Genomic DNA, 21,447 nt, shown 5'->3' with positions numbered 1-21,447 from the left:
TAGGAGTTTGCCCTTATTTTACATATTTTTAGGCTAGCCAGCCGTAATGCTGCAAGAACAGAAATGCTAAACTAGCCACTGTACTTGATGAGGAATCAGTAAAACTGCTGAAAGTGCCCCTATCATGTTAGTCACACAGAGTCCTCCTGATTTACAGACCCTCTGCAGTGAATGAGAAGTATTCTCTGTTGCTGAAATCCTGGACTTAAATTGTCTCATAGCACTGCCAAAACACAGGGATTTATGCTGGCTGCCAGGATACCTCCCTACATTTCCAGAATGCAGGCAAACAGACATTTCTACTTCAGCATTCTGCTAACCTACCTATGTCCATTTGGAGCATCCCATGCACTTGAACTAACTAAACAATAATTCCTTACATTTTCCATACTCTTTGCTAAGTCAGGTACTTATATTTGTAATGAACTAATATTCTAAAACCAATTTAATCATTTACCACGTTGGGAACTACTATGCAGAGAGATTTTTAAAGCATTCCCTTTAAAGCACAGTACACATATAAACATAACCTCAACTTAGTCCATCCAATTAATATATCTGAAATCAGGGATGGGTCACATCATTAACCAACTGTCAGTGCTGACAGTGTCATCCAGAAATTATACTCCCATATAATTGCAACCTGACAGCAGTTAAGAAGTCTGAGCTGGCTTATCTCAACTGCAATCTCAGTTGCAAACATAACCTCCCCATATTCTGCCAGACAAAGCTTTTCAGCTCCAAATATTAATTTCTACAGCCAGAGCAGCACATTTCCGTTGCTGTTAGCATATGCTCTGAAGTTCCAAGGTGGGGAGGCTTGAGAGATGCACTTCAACTAACTGCAAAACAATTTTGGACCCCCAGAAAATATACATCCTGTTATGAGCGTTAAAGTAGTAACTAAATGGTTTCTACACGTCCTGGGTTCAGCTAGGATGCTGTTAATTGTCATCACAAGAGCTGGAAGGGGCCACAACCAGGACAGCCAGCTGAACCAGCTAGTGAGTACTGATATTATGAACACCATGCCCACTACTTAAAGGAGGGAGCTGTCTCAGGCAGTTACTTCTGTTGCCTAGCAGCAAAGTGCAGGCTGCATTAGGTTAGCACATCACATTTTATATATGCTGAGCAATACAGTACATTTTTACTATGGATGCTATACCTATTGTTCATTTGTTCTTTGCATTGTTCTATTAAACTCTCCTTATCTCAACTTATAAGATTTTGCATTTTGCCCCCTATTTCTTTTTTCCATCCTACTGGGGGACAAGACAGGAGGGGCAAGTTGTGTGAACTTGCAGCTGGGCCTGAAACCACAATTATAGAGACTTTCAGAGGGTCCCTGTCTATATCCACAAGTCCTGTTAACATGACCAGCACAGAGCAAAGAGAACAATAAGAAGTCTCAAACTGATTTATAGACATTGCCTGAAAGGTATTACTCCCAAGCTTCCTCCAAAGTTGATTAGATGCTTGGTTCATGAGTTTGAATACCTAGTTATTAACTACAAGCACTCCAAACTAGTCAGATGCTTGCTCACAAAAGAGATGCAAGATTCTTTTAGAAAAGTATACATCAAAACCATTCCTTGCCACCTGTGCTCTTAGAGGGAAATAGATTTTAGTCAGCAAATGGAATGTTAATGCTTTTTTAAAATAGGAGGATGGAGACCTTAGAAAGTCTGTACTTTAGACACATTTTCTTGCAGCAAAACGCAAAGAAGCTGAAGACATAGCCACAAGTAATTCAATATATTTACAATTTCTGTGTTTGTGGAGTGCCACATTATCCTCAGAAGAGAGAGAAATAACGTGCACTCACTTTAGAAACTGGATGTATTATAGACAGATGCAGAATGAGATTGGTTTGATATAAATGTAGGCTTTTCAGCAGCCCTGCTGTTTTGTTGTATATCCTACACAACAGCTCAAGTACCATAGGTGATGCTCAGCTGCTGAAACTGCAAGCTGTGAAATATCTATGTGGTACTGATCACCAGAGTCTGCTGGAGAGGCAGCATGTATTTTCTGTGAGCATTCCAGTGTAAACAGCCATGCTGGAGAGCCCTCCCAGAGTTGCTCTGGATGGATTCATAGTGGTGCATGTTGAAGTTGTACAATACTCTCTTAATCTAGAAGGCCCAGCACTACCTCCTGGTTTCCTTACCCCTACTGGCACATTTCCAAGCAAAACCCCATTTCTCAGCATGATCTCTCAGAACTAACTCCATGATGCACATACTAGCCATGAACTCCACTGATATCCCTGTTTGCCTCAGCAGGGACACTTCCTTGTTGCATTTTATTACAAGGATTCCAACATGGGAACACACTTTAATTAATAGAAAGCAGACAAAATAAGAACTGGTTTAAGCCACAGTCCAAAATCTCCTAACCTAGGAATGGTTTCCAGTTTCAGCACTTGCTTACCTTTTCTGCCAGTGTGGGATTTTTCAACAGTGTAGTGTCTCTAGAAGTGATGAAGTTGGACTATTTCCCTGGATTTCTAGCATTCTACTGTTCTTTACCTGAGAAACCTGCAACACCACTTCATGTTACACACATAAAAGCCCACAGAAGTACCCTGTGATACTGCAGCACTCAATCAAACAAAACACTCTGCTTGAATGAGCTGCTCAAGTCACTCTTGCTATCTCTTCCTTATCTTCAATTTGGTATAACAAACTAGAACCTGATATTTAATTCTGGATTTGTCCCTCTTGCCTTGCAGACAATGGAGAAGAAGGGCAAAGACAGTGATAGGTCAAATTCTTGACCACAGTGGGAACTTTTCTGTGCACAGTACTCATCAGAGTATTGCTTATAGTGCACAAATGTGTACATCTGGGTCAAGTTCTTTGAAAGACACATGGCCACAATGTTTGACTAATAAACACTCATTTAGTCACAGAGTTCAATACATATTAAGCAGTGGGCAGAAGGAAGTCCAGATAATTCACATATCCAGAGATAATTGACATCCAGTCAGTTTTATTGCATTTCTTTTGCCTCAGATGGAAGAGCATAGAAATAAACTAATATACAAAACTGAAGAATAGGCCTTGGTGATAATCTTACTCTCTCATCTCCTCTGTCCTCTAGTCAGTTTCAATCTATCCTTTTCTCCTCTATCACTGCTCATTGAAGTTTATACAAACGAATGAGCAAATGCATCCAGGATGTATCAAGCATTTAAGGAAAAACACTTAAAAGAACAAATATTTCCAAAGAACTTAGGATTTCTTTTTATCCCCATCTCAGTTCAAACATCATAGCTGAAAACTGCACTTTGAACACGAACAAACTCAGGTGCTTTTTTTGTTTTGCCCCTGCTTGTTTTTTCTCCCCTCATCCAGGCTTTTCTTGAACACCTTCAGGGATGGTGCCTCCACCACCTCCCTGGGCAGCCCATTCCAATGGGAAATCACTCTCTCTGTGAAGAACTTCCTCCTAATATCCAGCCTATACCTGTATTGTTAAACACAGCTTCAAATGCTTTGAGGTAAATCTGATAAAGAGTCCACTGAGTTACCAGTAAGTTAAGTGGGATTTTGGGAGACAGAGGGGTAGAATTAAAAAGAGGAATCCAGTGCTGCCCACACTGTCACCAAATTAATTTTATTGCATCTTTCTCAGGTCAAAAGAGAACAACTACACCATTCAATCAGAGCAGCTTCACTACATCCTTCTCAAGTCAGAAGGGAACAACTACACCATTCAACCAGAGCAGCTTCAAAGTGGTGGGCATTTGTTATGTCAGTCACCTTTAATATGCCATAGAACACCAAGGACATACTCCACACCAGTATCAAACCACTAATTACAAGAGATGTGCCACTCAAGGAATTTTCCAGAACAAAATCCACCACTAGAAAAAAATATTTTTTTTAATGGTGTGAAGTCTGTGTAGCCAAGGGCAGTGACAGTCTTAGAGCATCTTGCCATTTAGTTATGACCTTTTTCTCTCATACCAGACTAAGCTGCTGTAGCTGGAGATCTCTGTGACTGCTGATACAGACACTACGTAAGCACACCAGCAGTCCTTGGTAGTACTTTCCTGTCAAAAGGATGTGTTCTCTGGGAAACAGGCTGAAAAAGGGCATGCATAATGTCTGCTGCATTCAGTTCTTTTCTTGGATGTGGACATACCAAATACTGTTTAGGCCACTCACCATTCATTGTGAATACTGAAACCTAGGGAGGGCCCTTGCATATGCTCCTGCTTTATTCAAGTTAGCACACAAAGTCTGAAATACTGATCTAACAGAGGGAGTTACAGTAAACAGCACAGATCATAGAATCAACCAGGTTGGAAAAGACCTCCAACATCATCCAGGCCAACCTAACACCCCGCCCTATCCAGTCCAATAGACCATGACACTAAATGCCTCATCCAGGCTTTGATTAACCACTTCCAGGGATGGTGACTCCTCCACCTCCCTGGGCAGCCCCTTCCAATGCCAATCACTCTCTCTGGCAACAACTTCCTCCTAACATCCAGCCTAGACTTCCCCCAGCACAACTTGAGACTGTGTCCCCTTGTTCTGTTGCTGGTTGTCTGGGAGAAGAGACCAACCCCCACTTGGCTATAAGCTCCCTTTAGGTAGTTGTAGACAGCAATGAGGTCTGCCCTGAGCCTCCTCTTCTCCAGGCTGCACACCCCCAGCTCCCTCAGCCTCTCCTCATAGGGTTTGTGTTCCAGGCCCCTCACCAGCTTTGTTGCCCTTCTCTTGACATGTTCCAGCACCTCAACATCTCTCTTGAATTGAGGGCCTCCCAACACAAAGCAGTACACCTTACAAAAGGTGAAGTTTTTCAAAGGGGAAATCACTGGGATGGCAGGAATTCTGACCATGCTTCGTGTTTAACAAGCAACAGTCAGATTCTTTTGCATAAACTACTTTTATTTAAGCATTTAGTTACCATGACAGCACCTATGGTTTAATTGCAATCTCCAGCTTCCTGCTGTCCAAAAGATGATGACCTTTGGCTGTTGTAGCCATCTCCCATCTCCCTCTATAAGTAAAACAGCTATTTAATACAATCCAGTGCACTCAGTACAGCTGAAATCCTAATTTGTGCAGACGTGAGCACATTCTCCCACCAAAAGTGCTATGATGCAGTTAGTTCCATCTCAAAGTCAAAAGCCCATAACATTAAATATTTTACAACAAGTCACTGAATATCTTACAATCAGCTGCTTAAAGGTTCATCCAAGGGCTGATTAGATATCAAAATAATGATGAATTTCCTACTGTATTTTTGAGATTTAATTCTGCTCTGTTTTTCACTGTGAAAAGTGATGCTATATGTGCTAGTTTGGAGCTAGCTAGAATGTTTTGGTAAGAAGGATTAGATCACAGGCTGTGAAAGAGAAACAGTGGTGATGTCTACTTCACTCATAGGCTTGCTGAGATGTATAAGAACAAGAGCATAAACATAGATAAGGCTTTTGGGCACTGCCTGGGCTTTGAGCTGCATTTCTCTCTAACCTAACCTGCCGTCTCTCTGATTAATCCACTTTGCTTCCAAACCCCCCTGGCTGAACCTCCATTCTTCCTTGGGGCACAAGGCAACATCTGGGGTAAGGTAGAGGGGTGGGAGAAGGTGGAAGGGCGGTTGGGAGCCCCTCCTGGGGACTCAGGTTTCTGGGAGGGCTGTTGTGTTTCTGTATTCCCTTTTCCCTTGTATATTTCTGTCTATAACTGTATCTACTGTAAATATCTGCTTGTCTATTGTGCTCAGCTGTAAATATAAGCTTCATTCAATTTCCAGAGCTGGCTGAGTCTAGCCTGGGTGATTTCCAAAGTGTGGGGGGGGTGGGGAACACCCAAACCACCACACTATATTTGAGCTATTCAGTATTATCTCTCTTACTTTCACCCAGCACACATTCCCACCCTGGCTTTTTTGAACTTGTTAAATACAAGTTGAAGCACATTTCTTAGCAACCTCCACTGCTACGGCATGAAGGATACAGATTCATTTTGATCTGGCTTAGCAATAAGTTATTTTTTCTCAGTTTGCCAGTACCCTCCTGAATTAAGTAATCTATGCAGGGAACAGTACACTACATCAAAAGGAATCAGTGTATTGACCAAGCCTGCTGCTTGCTGGCTCACTTTGTACCAATACATTTATCAAGCAGAAAGGCAAACAGAATTAAACAAACCAGAGGAAGTGAAATTACATGATCTGAAGCACTAAGGACAGCAAATATCTCCTCTGAGTGAACTTAACCCTTACACAGAATTTGCAGATTCTAGTCTGCAGTGCTTTAGTTTGAGTGGCAAAGCCTGTAAATTTCATTTATTATCTGCTGGTTCCTTATCAAAATATTCTTCTGAAAATTAAAGCCTCTACCTTGTTACAAAAATCACAACAGCTATCATAACTCACCTCCTTCAACAGCCTCAACGTTATCTGATGCCCATTTGGGACATCTCCTATTTGTCCCCAAGGAGGCTACAGGCAGGATAGCCACCATGAAATACAAATCTGCTCATTGTCCACACCCTAGAACTCTGGAAGTGAAGCAGACTCCCTGTAAAGCTGTGAGCTCTCCCTTGTGAGGAAAGCAGTCAAGTTAGACCCAAACACACTCTCTCATTCATGAGGCTCCACCAGCCAAGTCTCTGAAAACAACAGTGCTGTAAGTGGCATATTCTCACACTTACTCTCTGCAAATGGAAAACTGGAGAAGCGGTGAGCAAAAAACTTTCTGGTGTCAATTTTGTCTCTAGGCATTTCATCAATGCAAAAAGATACTGAGCACTGAAACCTTTTTGCATGAAGAAGACAACATGGCAATCTGTGAGAAAGATCAGGCTGCCAGTAGTTTTCAGGAGTTCAGATTTTTTTAAGTCTAACCTCATAAAACTGTTAATTCTCTCAACTACCTGTGTATCTTGCTGCTGCATTAAAAAGCTCTGCAGTTGCACATCATTTATTGGATTTTTTTTTCCTACTGTGACTTATTTACTCTCTTGTACCATTTTGCAATAGAAAAAAGCCTTTCTTTTCTGTGCCTCAAAGCTGATTTCATACTACAGAATCACAGAAACATTCGGGTTGGAAAAGACCCTCAGAATCACCAAGTCCAACAGACAACCCTACTCTACAAGGTTCACTCAAAAACACATCCCCAAGCACTACATCCAAATCACTTTTAAACATATCCAGGGCTGGTGACTCAACCACCTCCCTGGGCAGCCAATTCCAACGCCTGACCACTCTTTCCATGAGAAAATTATTCCTAGTTTCCAGTCACCGATTCACAGCTTGAGGCCATTCCCTCTTGTTCTATCACTCTTTACCTCTCCACAACGTCCTTTCAGGTAGCTGTAGACAGTGATGAGGTCTCCCCTCAGCCTCCTCTTTTTCAAATTAAACAGCCCCAGCTCATTCAGTCACTCCTAAGATTTATTATCCAGGCCCTTCAGTAGCTTCATTGCCCTCCTCTGCACTCACTCCAGCACCTCCACATTCCTCTTGTAATTAAGTGCCCAAAACTGAACACAATACTTGGGCCGTGGCCTCATCAGAGGGGACAATCACCTCCCTACTCCTGCTGGACACAGCATTTCCAATACAAGCCAGGATGCCATTTCTTTGCCACCCGGGCACACAGCTGGTTCATATTGACTTGCTTTTCAACTACAACTTCCAGGTCCCTTTCAGCTGCAGAGCTGTCCAAACACGCTGCCTCAAGTCTTGGGGTTGTTGTGACCCATGTGCAGGACCCGGCATTTAGCCTTGTTGAAGCCCATCTCATTAACACTGGCCCATCAACCTATATATATATGTTGGGATATCTCACTGAAAACCTTTGTTGCATCAGCTATCATTTAAGACCTAAGCAGCCAGGCTAACAGCACTAAAATAACTGCTGCAGCTATGGAGAGTGTGCAGGGACTATGAAAGATGAGCAGCTGCTAAATGAAGTGGCTGCACTTGTGAAGCTGAGGCACAAGTGTCTCTAGTCACTATGTGCAGGAATAATGCATTAGTTATAAAAGCAAACTTTCAGTTCTCTGATCAGTTACTAACCAGTCAGCAGCATCAAGACATCATAAGAAATTCAAGTCTTACTATAGCTGTTTCCTTATCACAAACAGCAATCTGTAGGCCACTGACCTTTCGCTTGTCATTTGACAAGAGTTCTAGAAGCTACCAGAGCATGTCAACATGTGGGCTTAAATGTCATTATTGATTCAGAAAACAACTTCTTTCTGTACTAGCATAACAATAAGCAATAAAACCAATCAGTTTTTCCATACAGAGGGGCACAAGTCAGAGCACCAGTCTTTATTCAAAGACATATGATCCAATCCTACCACAAAAATACAACAGAACAACTTTCATTCCGAGTATGAAAAACATTCAAACAACTTAGAGATTCATGCAATGATTACTGCACAAAAATCTGGCATAATGCAATTTCACTCTACACATATAATCACTGCAAGATCTGACCTTTTTGTGGGGCAAGATACACCTGATGGGTCTCTTACCCAGTTGCTTGTAGACCTCCAAGGATCTAGCAGTGCCTTGAATCTGTTTAGGATCTAGTACCATTCTGGTGGCTTCCCCATCAGAAAGACATTATTAATTTCACTATAAACTGTTGCCAAAGGATGAATTTTATTAGTGCCAGCATATACTGCAACAATACAAATGGTTTTTACCTCTGTGTGTTAGGTCATACGACTGTTGGTAATACACCTCGTAAGGGAAGGAATCAGAGGACTTGAATCTTGTATGAGGCATGAACTCTTGAGCAAATAGAATCATGGAGTGGTCTGGGTTGGAAGGGACCTCCAAATGTCACCTAGTCCAACCCCCAAAATAGCTACTTGCACAGAAATGCCAACTACTTTAGAAGCTAGATATATTTTGGACCAAGCAATAGAGAAGCCTGGGAAACTGGAGCTGAGATGGAGAAACCTTTAACTCAAAGTCTAAAGATTTATTCTGTAGAAGTCTTTTCTATGTGCTTCCCTAAATCATCTTCACAGAAAAATAGTTGTTTAAAAATGTATTAAAGACAAGTTAACCTCTGACACCAATGATTGCTAATACTGCTTACACAGCCTTTCTCTTGCTGCCTCGATTAAATATTAAAAGTGTATAATTGGAAAAGGCTCTGAGGAGTCTCATCTATCCTGATCCACCCTAAAATAAATAAAACTCATGGTGCACATTTAAAGGCTTTATTAAAATTGCATTTCTCAAGATAAGTCCTAAAGCTCCAAGACACTCAGCTCTTCTGAAAATCCATTGAAATGTGCAGATAAAAGAAAGCCTTGAAAAATAAATACCCTGTTCAGATCTCACTTTCTGGTTAGATGCATCCTCTCCTCCAATTCAGTTTTGCTGAACACATTTTCCAGTGTACATCTGGATTCCAGGAAGATCTCTCATCATCAAAAGAGCCATTTGTCACATTTCAGAAGAAGAAAGTCTCTTTGCAGCCTCCTCTGTTTAGACTCAATTCCACAGGAAGGATTTAGAACTGCAAAGTACCCAGTCCTTCGACAAAATAATAGTTGCACATATTCAGGTGAACCATGCAACTCATTATTTGCAATGCTGTCTATGAGCCTGTCTTTTCTTTCAAACTCTATCTGGCATTGTACAAGGGTATGGCTGCTCAGGTGGAGAAATAAGCTGCGGTGCTGATTTGTAACAGCTGTTCGCATGCACACACTTAACCTGGGGCTTACATTCGTTTGCAGAGTAATTAATACCAATCTTCACCTCCACTGACCAGCTAAATAAGGTCAGATAAAAAGCAATAGTTTCTCCTTAGCACTGATTCTGGAGGACTCTTCTTTTTAGCCAACGCCGAGACAACGCCTCCACTTTTCTTAGATGGCAATGATCAGTTTGGAATATACAAACTACAGACATGCATATTTCCAAAGCTGCACAATTCTGAGGCACTAGACAATATTCTTTCAAATTCCATCAGTCATGAGAATTTAGGGCAAACAAATAAGCACCACCTGACTTAGCAAGGATTATTTTCCAGTAAAACAGAATTGAGGTCAAACCATGCGCATGCTGCATGCAGCTTTAATGCACACAATAGTATCGGTCATTTCCTGCCTAGAAGAAGGGTTGTAAGACAGTCAGATGCAAAGTCAACTGGATGAGGCACTTAGTGCCATGGTCTAGTTGACTGGCTAGGGCTGGGTGCTAGGTTGGACTGGATGATCTTGGAGCTCTCTTCTAACCTGGTTGATTCTATGATTATTACCCAGTGTGTTTAACTTCAGAATGCAGCACACAACACTGCCAACAGTTAACTTTTCACTCATGGGTACACCTTGTGTATGCTTTCACAGCAAAATCTGTTCACAGTACATACATAGGATGTTATTTCAGGTTGTGTTACAAATTGCCTGTCTCTGTAGCATATCAATCTCAGGTAGACCCAGGCTTTAGAGGTCAGCTGAGTTTCTTGTAGTTTTCATAACTTCTTCCTCCTTGTAGGCTTATCATCCCCTAATTGTTACCACTAACATTTGCTAAGCTGTGTATACCCTGATCACTTTTCCTGTTGGCAGTCTAAGACAGAGAAGAAAAAACCCAAACTACTTAGAAAACTTAAGAGTCAAAAGTCAGAAAGTTAAGAGAAAATATCAGCACAAGAAAATTGCCTTGAAGTATACAGTCATGTCTTATAGGTACGCTTAATTCTCTCATAGAAGTAATTTCTCTGGCTTTTTGCTTTGGTTTTGTTTTAAATAAACTACCTACCACAGCAGCAACAAATATGCACTGTCTTCTACACAGGACACAGACAAAAAAACCCTCTCATTGCCCCAAGGAGTCTGTACAATAAACTTAACTGGCAAACACAATTCATGACAGTCTGAAAATAAACAGGTTTATATTTTTAATAAGCAAACAGCATTCACTGGCCCTTTGGGAATAAAACAGGTTTGCAATGGATTTAATTAAATGTGTTTAATGAAGTTCAACTATGAAAACAACAAATGGGATCATCATCTGAAATTATGCCTAAACTCTAATAACTCCAAACTTTAACAAATCATAGAATCAAGCAGGTTGGAAGAGATCTCCAAGATCATCCAGTCCAACCTAGCACCCAGCCCTAGCCACTCAACTACACCATGGCACTAAGTGCCTCATCCAGGCTTTGCTTGAACACCTCCAGGGACGGTGCCTCCACCACCTCCCTGGGCAGCCCATTCCAATGGCAAATCACTCTCTCTGTGAGGAACTTCCTCCTAACATCTCATGGTTATCCTCAGTTTCCATTTTGGATTTCAGCACTCCAAAAGAATTTTTATTTTCACGTGAAATGCTTGGGATTTTTCCACTTCCACTTATTTATCAGGTTTGTAATATGAAAATTTCAGAAGTTACTTTAAAAGATCAGTTTTTAAGTCTTTATTCTAATAAGATTTTTACTTAAATCAACTTTTGAAAGGAAGTCTTTATTCTAATAAGATTTTTACTTAAATCAACTTTTGAAAGGAAGTCTTTATTCTAATAAAATTCTAACTTAAATCAGCTTTTGAGAGGAAGTCTTTATTGTAATAAAATTTTAATAGAGCCTCATGAACTGGTTTTCTGCTCTACAGTGACATGCCAAAAGATGGAAGACTAGTGATTCCAGGGCAGCAGCAGTGTAGTGGCACAATCTGTATAGCTGAAGAGAAAGGTCTCCCATGTCTCTTCATAAGGTTTACTGGAGGCATTTATGCAGAAGGGAGTGGGAAAGCAAGGAGACGACTCAATGTGAGTTAGCTGTCCAAGAGATCCAGTTCTTTATTGAGAGCATCAGGCTTCAAGTTACAAAGCACATACTTTTCAGTTAGGGTGAGAAAAGTGAGCACACACAGCATGCAACGTGGTACTGCTCACTAGCATTTGGCACATCTAAATATGTGAATAAGCATAATCCTCCCTACTTGCAGTTACTGCTAAAGCATTTAGTGCACCTAGATATTGGAATCTGCATATTCCACCTATTTCCCTCCTACTCTGCACACAGTCCCACAGAAGCTGTTTATCAGAAGGCTCAAGGACAAATTCCTCTGAGCTTCTTCACACACACAGCGCTGTGGTTTACTGCAGCTCCAATACTCAGACCTCACATCCAAGGCCTGATTGAACAAGCTTCTAGGGGCTCGTGCCCCCCATTTTTCAACCAGTTCCCAACACATTTACTAAGCCATATTACAGAGTCATTCACTCTAGGACAAAGGGAATACAAGATGGGCATGAACTGGATCCAAAATGTGGAGCACTATTCCATACGCAGGATAATAAAGAGCCAAGCCTGAAACACTTCTGGAATTTCCCCTCTTAAGAAGGGTTCAAACATTTCCTTTTCTACAACATTAGTTTTCAGAACTCAGCATACTCCAATTCCTTGACTTTCTTAATATCAGCAAAACGCCATCCAGTTCATAGAATCACAGAATCAACCAGGTTGGAAGAGACTTCCAAGATCATCCAGTCCAACCTAGCACCCAGCCCTAGCCAGTCAACCAGACCATGGCTCCAAATGCCTCACATCCAGTCTTTTCTTGAACACCCCCAGGGATGGTGACTCCATCACCTCCATGAATTTGATTTCAGCCTGGAGTTTATCCCAGGAATTTCTTTTGGAAAAGCAACATGGAGTCTTTCCTAGAGGAAAAGAACTGGAAGAAAAAATATATTACATGTGTGTACATACATGCATAAAGAAACCAGACCAAGAATGTTTGTGTGTGTGTCTCCAAGAAATCAATATTTATGTATTAGCTCAGTAAATTCTCCCTAGTATATATTAAATTTAAAAGTTCAGAGATCATTCTCAAAATACTTCTCTTGACTAAGCTGTTCTGCTCACAATGTCACAGTGCCAGAACTCATGTAAAACAGGTGCAGATTAGCATTCCCTACAGAGAGTAGGATTCATGTACACATGGTTCAGTCCTATCCAACAGAAATTATGATGGTGAAAGAACAAGAACAAGACTGACTGTTTAGAAGATCAGTTTTCCAGCAGAAGGCTCCCTAGGCAGAAACAGAGCACTGAAAGAGGATGATGGCATTTTAGTATGTACCTGAATTACTTTTATTAGGTGGAGTAAACAAAAAGGAAGAAACATACTACATTCAGAAGCTTTTTAAAAGCATGCATTTCAATGATGCTAAAACCTAAAAGAACTTCAGAAGGTCAAGTTTCTATATTCTTATTCTCTCCCAAGAGCATGCTTTCAAGTGAATCACTCTAAAGCTAAGCCCCTGTTCTCAAGTTTGGTTTTTTTTTCCTTTTCAGAAAGCATAGTAAGAGCTTGTACTAAATAGTAAAATGTATGACCTCTGCACAGTTGATAAAAATTCCAGCTCAAGGCATGCTTGAAGATTCTTTTTTTTTTTTTCAATAAGCAAAATAGTTTTAATCTCTTCTGTTTGCAAAGGTTTTCCAAATTTTTGTGAATCCACACCAGTATTGCTTCTTCCAGGCAGAGAAATAAGCCTCCACATATGAAAGATAGGAGGTTGTAGCCAGGTGGGGGTTGGTCTCTTCTCCCAGACAACCAGCAATAGAGCAAGGGGACACAGTCTCAAGTTGTGCTGGGGAAGTATAGGCTGGATGTTAGGAGGAAGTTGTTGACAGAGAGAGTGATTGGCATTGGAATGGGCTGCCCAGGGAGGTGGAGGAGTCACCATCCCTGGAGGTGTTGAAGCAAAGCCTGGATGAGGCACTTAGTGCCATGGTCTAGTTGACTGGCTAGGGCTGGGTGCTAGGTTGGACTGGGTGATCTTGGAGGTCTCCTCCAATCTGGTTGGTTCTATGAAATTTAAAAGGAAACTCCTAAAAATTTTGCTCTCCAATTCATTTCTCATCCCTCTCCTTCCCATCTTAGACAGAATGAGTTACCCTGGGTTTTGCATATTCATATTTTCTTTCTTCTTGCAGCAGATGTTGAACAATAGCAAGATACAGGAGAAATGTCAGACGCAGGACTGACTTGTTATGCAGTGTTAAAGAAGAACAGGTTAGTCACATGAATGACTCAACCCAAGGGAATTTTTAGAAGCCATGGATCTTCACATGCTTGAAGAAATAAAATAAGCAAAATTTAACAAATAATTCTGAACTTTATAACACAAACTGGACTCTGACAATGCTGTTGAAACTCTTGGAAAATCTGTGCTTTCCACTGATCTGCTCATCACAGGCCTCCATCAAAAACACAGCATCGGTGATCTGATGTTCACCCTTCACCAGATTCAGGCTCCAATCTAGGCACTCAGTCCTTCTGACACTCAAGGGCCATTTTCAGAACGGAGTGACAAAGCATCTAAGAGCTAAACACATCAGTATCCTTCTCTCAGCCCAATAAGACCTTCACTGAAAAGCTTTGGTGGTAGTTTCAGGAACTTCAGTCCTTAGCTACATATTGGCTGCATTTAAAGGAAACCTCCTCCATAGAATTGCCTTATGCCATATGGAAATTCATCTTTTTAAGGGACTTTTTTCTATTACCCACAAACACATAATCCCTTCATGAATCTTCCCAAGCATTTGCTTTCCATATTATTTCCACCACAAGTTCCATAGAACTGTACACAGCATGAAAACCCTGTTTCTTCTTCTCACTTCCAAACAAACTGTCTTAACCTCCATGCTCTGAACTATGAAATAAAGCAGAATCTGACCATTTTTCTCTCTGATTCTGTGCTGTGTTATCTACAGCAGGGGAAATGGGAGACAAAGGGATGAGTTTGTGTCAATGCATCGGTTTGTCTTCTCACTACCCCAACTGTACATAATTTTTCTCATTGTTAAAACATCTCTTCTCCTTCCCATTTACATTTTTGTTCATTGATGTAAGCAATCAGCACAGCTATTATTTCAGAGAATAAATTGTCTCACACATGGACAAAATCCTTGAGCTACAGAGTAGGGGAGGAAACCAAGATTCCAAATCCCCACTAATTGTGATGATCTGGCTTTCGTCAATTGGCAGGATTAACTCACTCCTCTAATAGTCCACAGATTTCTTCCTCACATCACAGCTGAGTCATGGGATTTTCATACTCATAGGATAAGCCTACTTAGCTCTTTCTAGTCCATGGGATACCCCTTACCTCTTTCTTCTTTTGGTCACCCCAGTATCACGAAGGGGAAAGTAATGATTCTAAGGTCATTAAGCCATGCATAAAAGTGTCATAAGACATCAAATCACACCAGTGTAATGAAAAAGAAACCCACTCTACAGTTCCCACAGACTTCAGTTTCTCTTCTTGATGATATCAGAGAATCAGTATACAACTGGGCTGCTAGTTGAGGGGCTGGACAGGAGGAATGAAATACAAATAAGCCAACTCCTCTGATAGACAAGCAGATCAATCATGGCAAAATGTCAGTTGATGACATACTCTATGGTATGGTCATATATGATTACTAATGATGTGGTTCCAGGAGGCTTTTAGTTAGAGGAAAGCTGCCTGAGAGATAACTCAGGCATGGGGGGAAGAGGGCAACAGAGATAATTTAAAAGGCCTATCATTTCAGAGCAAATGAATTTGTTTGACAATCTGTTTCTTGGCCCAGTCAATCCTTGGAAATAGAACTCCTGCATTTCTTTCTAGTCTGCCCATAGTGTTGCTTTGTTAGAGTCCAGGTCACAGCATTAAAAAAACAGAGCAGTGCAGGACTTGGCACACATTTCTTCAGCATCATCATGAGCTAGTAGTAGCAGGAACAAAGTTTTCTATTATGTTCAGGGAGCTACCATACTGAAATGCAGATCTCATACATGCAGTAATTGAATTGCTATTGAATCATAAGCCATCCAAAGAATCCTGGACCAAAATTTAACTGCACAAAGGCAAAACAACTCCTGCATTAGGCATCTTGTACTCAGATGTATGTGAGTGCATAAGAACACAGTACTAGAAGAGACAAGATACAAATCTCCTTTTCTCTTGTTGCTAAGATGCTTTGGCAAAGCAGGTCTGGCTCTAGGAAGCATGGAATAATTACAGAAGGCACTTGTTAGCCTACAGAAGCAACAAGCAGCTTGACTTCTATACCTTGCATTATATGCTACAGAAGCTATTTAAGTTACTGCTGTAGCAATCATTAACATTTTAGCTTTGTCCCACTGAACACTAAGAAGCAACAGGAAAAGCAACAAGTGAAAGAGAAATAAACATCACAGACTTGGAAAGAAGATTGGAATCAAAATCCTGGATGAGAATACCTCACAGAGACATTATCTGAACTCTCCATCTTATGTCCAACTCTAATCACTCCCAGTTTCTTTTTAAAAGCCTGTGCCTTGAAGAATTGACATGTTATGAGACAGCCATGACCTAAGTGAAGTCCAAACAAATCATTCATCACTGCAAAACTCTAGAACAAGCTGGTACTTTTTCAGAGAACAGTGTTCCTCTAAACACACATTATACATAAAGAGGAAACAGAAAGCACATACTTCAGGCTTTCATCAATTGTACACAAACAAAGCCTTTGATAAACCTCTGAATAGGCTTGAGATCATTATGCCTGGGGCCAAGAGGCTCTCAGAAGTTTAAGATCTCATTTCCCAAAGTTTTGCTCAAAGGCTCTTTTTAAGTACAAGGGAGAAAAGAACATTTTTTTTTCTTTGAATATGGACATGTTCACAATACCCCTACTCAAATCCTTACATTCACTATTCTTACCAAATTCAAACTTCACAACTTCAAGGTCTGGACCAGCAGCTGCTTACTCACACCATTAGCCAGATTTTCTGTTACCCATTCTCCTTTGTCATGGCCCACGTTGCTCCTGGAACAGCTGGCCTTTTCCATTTCTCAGACTCTTCCCTTCCTCTCACTCAAATCTACCAAACACACTGCCTTTTTTTTTTAAACTTATTGTTGTTTTCCTTTTCAACTAAATTAACTTAAAAGACATAAAAAGCTTCTTACACAAAACCAGGAATGTAACTAGAGGACCTAGGAAATGACCCTCATGTTACATCATGTAGCTCACACTAAAGTGTCATGCTTTTCATATAGAGGCACACCAATAGAGTTATAGAATCCCAGAGGGAGTCACAGAATCCCAGAGGGAGTCACAGAATCCCAGAGGGAGTCACAGAATCCCAGAGGGAGTCACAGAATCCCAGAGGGAGTCACAGAATCCCAGAGGGAGTCACAGAATCCCAGAGGGAGTCACAGAATCCCAGAGTGAACCAGGTTGGAAGAGACCTCCAAGATCATCCAGTCCAACCTAGCACCCAGCCCTGTCCATTCATCTATACCATGGCACTAAATGCCTCATCCAGTCTTTTCCAAGAACCATGCAGTTACTTCAGGTTAAAAGGATGGTGTTCATTCTGAAAAGGAACAATTGCTTTTGAATAATGGAGCACTTTCAGTCTAGTAAAGTTTTAGCATAACCAGTCTAATCTAGTCATTATTTTCAACTCCTTGTCCTTTAAAAGCAAACTCTAAATCACTCTGAATTTCTAAGAACACAGATCTGTCACACATTTTTGATGTGGTATTTCAGCTACTGCAGCAGCTCTAGACAATGAAGTAATAACAACGTAATTAATTCAATTTAGTGCCACATTCTCTATAAAAATTATGAAAAGCAATCATTTTGTTAAGCTATTTAGACTTTTGTCTAGACTTATATTAGTAGCCCAGGTCCCAGGATTCCTTTCTCATTAGAAGTAAGCAACAAAAACTTCTTTTGCACTAATATCCTGTTATTCACGGCAGCTCCATAAATAATTGCAGCCCTTCTCAGGTAAAATCTCACCAGTTTAAAGGAATTCTCTCTGAACAGGTAAGGACTGAAATCCTTGAGTGACAGGGAGATCAACCGAAGCCTTTACAAGTGTTAAAACAGTCTGATCTCTAGAGTTTACAAATGTGCTTTTTCAGCCATCAGCAAGCAGCAATTTTCTGACTCTGGATCAAATTATTGAGCTTTGGCTTGTACTTTCCTGCATTTATTCAACAGAAAGGGGTCAGTTTTACCAGGACCAGCTAATCATTTCAGCATGCCTTAAGAGGGTTTTAACAGGCCACACTTTAAGATCAATTAATTCCTTATTTTGTAAGCAGACAACTGACCAGCAAAGTTTGAGACAGTCCCTTACAGAAAATATCATCAGCTGTTCATTTGTGAGCCAGGCCTAGGCTTTTTTGAACCAGATCTTTGTATCTGTCTAGTCAAGTGGTGGCTAAACATGGAGTGACATAAAGCAGGGCCAGTAGGGACTGATGAGGAATCCTACATCACCTCCTAATCTTCAGGTAGGCAGTTTCGCCTAACTTCTTAGCAGCTATTTCTTTGACTTACTCTTAGATGACTCTATTGATGAGTTCCCATAATGTCTCCATGGAACCAGCAAGCTCCTTTTACTTCTGACATACATATCTAGTGAGAGACAGCACTACTACTTCTATTTTTTGGACTTTAAACATAATACATTACTAACTCTGGCAGTACATAAATTCTAATTTGTTTCACTTACTTCTGAAACAACTACTCTTTTTGCAAAGGTAGCCAAGTAGTGGTATGTCACTTAAGACTCACCCTACACTGCCTGCAGCAGTTGAGCCCTACACTCTCTACTTGCAGTGGATTCTACTTGCAGTGGATTCTACTTGCAGTGGATTCTACTTGCAGTGGATTCTACTTGCAGTGGATTCTACTTGCAGTGGATTCTACTTGCAGTGGATTCTACTTGCAGTGGATTCTACTTGCAGTGGATTCTACTTGCAGTGGATTCTACTTGCAGTGGATTCTACTTGCAGTGGATTCTACTTGCAGTGGATTCTACTTGCAGTGGATTCTACTTGCAGTGGATTCTACTTGCAGTGGATTCTACTTGCAGTGGATTCTACTTGCAGTGGATTCTACTTGCAGTGGATTCTACTTGCAGTGGATTCTACTTGCAGTGGATTCTACTTGCAGTGGATTCTACTTGCAGTGGATTCTACTTGCAGTGGATTCTACTTGCAGTGGATTCTACTTGCAGTGGATTCTACTTGCAGTGGATTCTACTTGCAGTGGATTCTGCTTTCCTGCCAGGACTGAAACAAAAGTTGCAACTCATTCCCCATAACAACGTCCAAGTTTTAAGCAGGGGACAATCCTAAAAAGGGAGTAGCATACTAGAATTTAGGACAGTAAGAATAAATTTCAGTGCCTTATTTGAGTCAGATCTGAGCTACATTTTGTCACTTCCAAACAAAAGATTCTTTTTGGTGATACTTCAAAGAAGAAAACATGGTCAGTTTTTAAAGCACTGAACCATTTCTGTCAAGTTATCTAGACTAAGAGAAGCTAATCTGCAATGGGAGGCAACTACGACAGCTGTCACCAAGGCTAGAGCCACAAGAATGAATTCTCCCTAGAAGCCAACTTAAGAAGATCAAGGTAGAAGCACACTGTACCTTTCTGTGCCAAGTGCAAGGCTTTTGACACCCACTCTACCCCTCTCAAGATTCCCTTTTTTGGCCTATTTTCTATTTCTCTTAGCTAATGGATAGTGAAGTTTTTCTAATTAATGTTCTTAAAGGAAAACTGAATTCATAGATACTCACAGCTAAGCCTCTTCTTAATTCAGCTGCAAACACAGAAGAGTTCTAATCAAGATGAGAGTAAGAGGTTCCTCTTCCTAGTGCTCTTCCCCAGCAACATTTCCCAAGCACATAACAAACCAAGAATAATACTTACATGGAAGAGAGATCTAAAACATTATGAAAGTGTAGCAAATAAGAGCAGTTTCTGTACACAAAAGCAGAAAAAGCAAAGCTTGCATCATCCTACTACTTCAGACTACAAATCAATTACTTTTCACTGTTTTTTCTTCTTACTTGACTAATTCCTGGTCTGATACAGATACAGCATAACAAAACACTAGAATACTTTCAGCATGCTTAAAGACAAAAGCTATCATTATTATTCCTTGACTGGACGATTAAATGTGACATTTAAAATGAGAATGTTAACATTTCAAAGTGTAAAATTAAACAGAATATAAAGCTAACTACTATCACAGACCAACACTGTTAGGTTTGCTTGGGAGTTTTGGAGGTTTTGTTGGAGGATTTGGGGTTTTGTTCTTGTTGTTTGTGTGGTGTTTCTTTGCTTTGGTTTTTTGGTTGGTTGGTTAGTTTCTGTTTGTTGGGATATTTTTTTGGAGGATGGGGTGTCTTCTTTATTTTAAAGTTATTGAACTGAGAGGGATCAACCCTTAACTGAATTGGAGTCATACTACTTTCCAGTCAGTCTGGAAAGTTTTTTGTATTACATTCTCCTTAGAGATTATTTCAATGACAAAAAGAATCATCTACTAAAATTGTTAAAAAGTAAACAAAAACTATTTTTTCATTGAAGATGAACTGAAAATGCTGTGAATGCAATAAAACTGATTCTCCTAATACAAACAATTATCCCATTTTCTTATCTTGCATTCTTCACTCAGGTTTTTTTCTTAGATGAGACTTTGATTAGATTCTTTCTTTTTTTTTTCCCCTTAGATCAAGCTGGGATCACAAACTACCTGCCCAAATAGGACTCAGGTTCACTAGAGCCTAAATTCACAAAACTATACAGTCACATGTTTTTCAGATAAAGTAACTATAGTTCATTTCTGGTTTTACCAAGTCTTCTTGGTGCATGACAATATCTTAATGCTTGTAACAGGTTGGGTTTTTTCTGGCTGTAATATCAGTTACTCATACTGATAAATGTTAAATACTAATTTAGAGATCTATGTTGTAATCTGCTCTTAACTTAGTAGAAAGATCAACTCTCAAAGATATTTATGTGCTTAAGAAAACCAACAGAGATAAACAACAGGCTTACATCACAATCTGCACCCTGAACATATCACCATTTGCAGCTAAGCTATGCAAAACATCCCTTCAATGCCAGCTGGTGTGGATGGATTCTATAGGTACTTGTATCAGGAAACATCAGGCCAAAGTGAAACAACACAACATACTGAGAAGTGCATTAAAATCCCCCAAGAGTACTAATCTATGAAGATTAGTGGACTTGTTGAATCTATGAGACCTGATAAAAACCAACACACCAAGGCCACCAGCACATGCTGCCATCAATAGGAATGCAGCTTATAATACCTCCATGAATGTAGTGCCTGCTATATGTAGTCAGGCTATAGGACCAAAGGCACACACAATGAACCAAAAGACCTTCTGGACATTTCCTGAATGTCCAACCAGAAGTCACTGCTGCACTAGTGCTTATTTCTACTTGAGTAAACAATGGTGGTTGACTTCCAGCTGTTGCTGCAACCAATTGCTACAAACAAGGGTGAGGGAGAACTGCGTGAGGAAATAATCACATGTACTGTATGAATAGTTACCTACTTTAAAAACAACAGCTCAGTTCTATCATCAACAACAGCTGAATTAATAAAAGAT

The 21,447-nt window shown here is 40.4% G+C and overlaps 1 protein-coding gene across 2 annotated transcripts in view; it reads right to left on the bottom strand.

Moving 5' to 3' along the window:
* KIF26B (kinesin family member 26B) overlaps positions 1–21,447 on the bottom strand; it is a 261,494-nt gene that overhangs the window by 154,640 nt on the left and 85,407 nt on the right. The gene's annotated exons all lie outside the window — the stretch shown is intronic.

This window comes from Pogoniulus pusillus, chromosome 18 (genome assembly GCF_015220805.1).
Source record: "Pogoniulus pusillus isolate bPogPus1 chromosome 18, bPogPus1.pri, whole genome shotgun sequence".
Lineage (NCBI taxonomy): Eukaryota > Metazoa > Chordata > Aves > Piciformes > Lybiidae > Pogoniulus > Pogoniulus pusillus.
Note: the sequence above shows the minus strand (reverse complement) of the source record. Positions and strands in the feature narration are given on the sequence as shown.